This window comes from Podarcis pityusensis, assembly GCF_964106645.2.
Source record: "Podarcis pityusensis genome assembly, chromosome: 9".
Classification (NCBI taxonomy): Eukaryota; Metazoa; Chordata; class Lepidosauria; order Squamata; family Lacertidae; genus Podarcis; species Podarcis pityusensis.
The window spans coordinates 6,596,453-6,600,615 of record NC_138034.1 but is presented as its reverse complement, the minus strand read 5'-3'; the positions used below and the strand labels follow the sequence as shown (position 1 = coordinate 6,600,615).

The 4,163-nt window shown below is 43.9% G+C and overlaps 1 pseudogene across 1 annotated transcript; it reads right to left on the bottom strand.

Annotated features, from left to right (window-relative positions):
- Nucleotides 1-3,659: 3,659 nt before the first annotated feature.
- Nucleotides 3,660-4,163, bottom strand: LOC308484932 (10 kDa heat shock protein, mitochondrial pseudogene; annotated as a pseudogene). The gene has a single exon. The product of its transcript is annotated as a 10 kDa heat shock protein, mitochondrial pseudogene (transcript).

The window sequence follows — 4,163 nt, the reverse complement described above, 5'->3', positions numbered from 1 at the left end:
AGAGGCAGAGAGTTTCAAGGTGTTGGTTCTGCCACACTATAAGATCCAGTTCTTATAAATGTGAAACGGGTATTATGTGGCTCCTGTAACAGGGCCAGTTACTGGTTGAGTGGGCGTAAACAGATCCCAAATTGTTAAGGGTTTTATATACTAATAGTAACAGGTTTCAAATGGGTCCCGAGTTGGTTAAGTGAATGTTTCAGTTTAGGGCACACTTGGGTTTAAAGAGGGACCATAAAGGGAGCTGGAATTAATGCCAGATATTACTAGCTAACTGGCAGATTGATGGGATAAAAGCTGCAAGACAATGACAGATGGTGTGATTGATTCATGGCACCTCCGAGATGCTTAAAGCTGGAGGGGAATTTTTAGTGCACCAAGGATCTTTCTGGACAGCTCTGTGGCTGAGCTTGTGATGGAACCATTAGCCAGAGAGAAATCCCCATTAGGCCTGTGATGGATGGTGACCCATCTCCCTCATTCCCCAGCCAGAGTCGGCCTGTTGATGGATCTCTCCAGGCTGCGCTCAGTGTTTATCAGGACTGTCGTTGGGCCGGCAACACGACTGGCCTTGCGGGAAGGCTGGTCCTTTCTCTGTGCCCTGCCCGTCAGGGTCTCGGTTGTGATGGGGTGTTGGTTTCGGGGCTTGGCGGTCTGGGCGGGGGAGCAAAGGAGGACCCTGTCAATTCACTGAGGAACCCAATGAGGCTGAAAAACAAACTCTGTTGTCAGAGCAGGCAGGAGCCCCCTCTCCAAGCTGTGGAGGCATATAAATGCTGCTCACCAGAGCGTGAGCTTGCAATTTGTAGAGCTTTTGAACGACTGTCAACTGGGTTAGGGGGAGGGAGGTCCTGATGGATTTATCAGAAGCAGCTGCAGAGGCAAAAACATCCCTGACAGATGGCCATCCAACCTCTGCTTAAAAAACTCCATGGAAGGAGAGTCAACCACCTTCTGAGATCGTCTGTTCCACAGCTGAACATCTCTTCCAATCAGAAAGTTCTTCCTGATGTTCAGTCGGAATCTCCTTTCTTATAACTTGAATCCATTGTTTAGGGCCATACCCTCCAGAACAGGAGAAATCAAGCTTGCTCCATCCTCCGTGTGACAGCCCTTTAGAACTTTGTAGATGGCTATCATAACTCCTCTCAGTCTCTTTTTCAGCAGGACTCCAGGTGTGGTCTGACCAAAGCAGAATAGAGAGAATACAGAGGCAAGGGAAAGCTGAATGGTAGTCGGACATGCCCTCTGGACTTTAAAAAGACCTATTTCAAAAAAGGTTAAGGGGCTACTGGGTGAGAGTTCTATGGTAAGAAATACTCAAAAAGAAGGGAGTCCAAGATGGATTGGAGTTTCTGAAAGGTGAAATACTGAACGCAAAAAGGCAGACAATTCCAACAAGATAGAAAAGTGCGAGATGTCTAAAAAAACCCCATTGTGGTTGCATAAGGAGCTTACAGATGTGCTGAGATTTACAGTAAGAAGGGCAAGTATAAGAAAAGGAAGAAAGTGGAAATCACAAAGGAGGAGTATACACGAGAAGCCAGCAGTTTCAGGTAGAGGGTCAGGTGAGCCAAAGCTTGCAAGAGAGGTTAAAAACAATAATAAAAGGTTTCTCTGGCTATGTTTGAAGCAAGAGGAAGACCAAGCAAGTGGTATGTCCTCTGCACGGAGATGATGGAGAAATGCTGTAGGGTGACAGAGAGAAGGCGGAACTGCTCTTAACTACTTTGCCTTTGTCTTCACCCAAAAAGAAAGCAGCACCCAACCTGGTGATAACAGAATAAACGATGTTAGGAGGGAGCTGCAGCCCAAATTAGAACAAGAGGTGGTAAGGGAACACCAGACTACTGTAAATGAATTCAAATGTCCAGGCACTGATGAGCGGCACTCAAGGGTGCTAAAGGAGCTTGCGGTTGTAATCTCAGAGCTTCTGTCTATTTGTTGACATCTGTGTGTCTCGGGAGACAATGGATGAGTGCGCCTTGGTGGCTGAAGTCAAACTGTTGGAAGGTTGCAGCAACTTCTGTGGGTGTAGAGACTGATATGGAAGAGATATGTTTTGGTGCAGCTGGGACAGATGAAGGCGTCTGGTTGTGTTTCTTCTTTCTGCACTCCTTCCAGCGGTCATTCCTCCTCTGGTCACGGCTGTGGATATACGACCTGACTGTCTGTCTCCAGGCACTGTGGTCATCTGCAAGGGATTTCCCTCACGGTGGGGTTGATGTTGCCAGCCTTTATGTCCTGTTTGCAAACATCTTGGTAACACAGAGTTGATCTGCCAATGGGCCCAGTGCCTGTAGCCAGCTCCCCATAGAGCATTTGGAGATGGAATGCCATCTTCCATTCTGTGGACATGACCAAGCTGGGAATGTGGGCTTGAGACTCTGTTGTGCTATGTGAGGCCCAAAAACTTCCTGATGAAGGGCATGTGGAAGGCCTTGAGTTGCTCCTAGCAGTTCCTGTGTGACTTTGGGCCAGTCATTGTCTCAAAGCCTTATTATTATTATTATTTCTAAAGCCGCTAAGCTTTATAATTTTTTTAAGCCGCTGAGCTTTTATAAATTTTTCTCCCACCTTCCTCTCAGAGGAGCCCAGGGTGACAAATGCCCAAGCACTGAAACAATACCATGAAAAACAGAATTGTGTTGATGAACACTTTTATTGTGTAAATAAAGTTGTCTTGTCTTGTCTTTTCCTCTTTTGATTTTTTTACTTCGTATCCTTGTCATTTCTTTATTTTTTTTCTTTTCCTCTTTTTTGTTCCTTTATAAATTTTCTGTTCTCTACATAATTCTCTTTTTCTTCATATGTAAAGAGATAGCATACAATGTTTGTATAGATATGTAGATTTGTAATCAATAAAGAATAATTAAGAGAAAAACAGAATTTAAAAACCATGTTTAAAACATTTTAAAATGTCCACAACGCACTCACGTAGCCTCACAGTGAATGTTTTCAAGGTTGCCAGACACAGTATTGCTCAACCTCGCAGGGCTGTTGTGGGGAGGGGGAGAATCTTGCATGCTGCCTTGAATTCCTTGGAAGAAAGATGGGCTATAAATGCAACGAGACATACAGAAAATAAATAAGAATTGCTAATATGGGGTCATGCTAAGCCAGCATAGGCTTCCCAGGGAAACGAATGCGCCTCTTGATTGATTTAAGACTCCAGCAAAAAAATACTAAGGAATCAGTGGCGAGAAACAAATCTGACATTAGGATAAGGTAATTATTAGGTATTCACCACTGCCAGCTCCTTCCCTCTGTAATAATCGCTCAGCGCGTGTCAAGTGTCTGCCTTTACAAGACAAGTAAATTGGCTTAAAAGGGGGAAATTGCTTTTCTTTTATACGTACTGAAAAGAGAGGAGTGTGTGCTAGTGCGACTGACAAATGCAGAAACTGCAAAAACTCACTTTAATGGAGCTCACAATGACGGCACCAGCCAGCCTGCTGCTTTAATTATTCACCAGGTGAACTGGGTTTATTTTATTTTATTGCATAAGCGGAATGGAATGAATTCAGCAAATGTTGGCCCCTAAGGGGGTTCCAGGATCATTGCTGCTGTTGCATTCTAGGATCCTACCTGCCTATTGTTCTAGGATCCAAGCTTAGTACATAATAGATGGGAATCTCTTTCTTTTTTTCTTTTTTCCCTTTTGGCTATACACATTGTTTTGTTTTGAAGTCACAATGATACTTGGTAATTTGGGAGAATTTGCATTTATTAGAAAATAAAGAAATTATTTACATGATGGAACAGAACCATTTGAGCACTTTTTGTGGAATAAAAACTTAATGATAACGGAGCAAGATGTTCAGTCCACGTATTTCCCAAGAATATCACCATCTCTAAATATGAAATAGTCCTTGTCATCCAGTACAACTTTTATTCCACCATACTCCAGTAGCAGAACCTTCTCACCAACCTTTACACTAACCGGATGAGTGTCTCCCTCCTTGCTCTTAGAGACTGTTCCAGCTGCCACACCAGTGACTTGTAACACTTTTCCTTGTGATTTTTCTGGAATCATAATGCCTCCTTTAGTTACTGTCTCAGCTGCACACCTTTCCACCAATACAGGGTCGAAGAGGGGAATAAATTTTTTCAATGCCTGTCCTGCCATGGCGCGCGCTTTACAAGGGCTCCTGCTCCCGCTG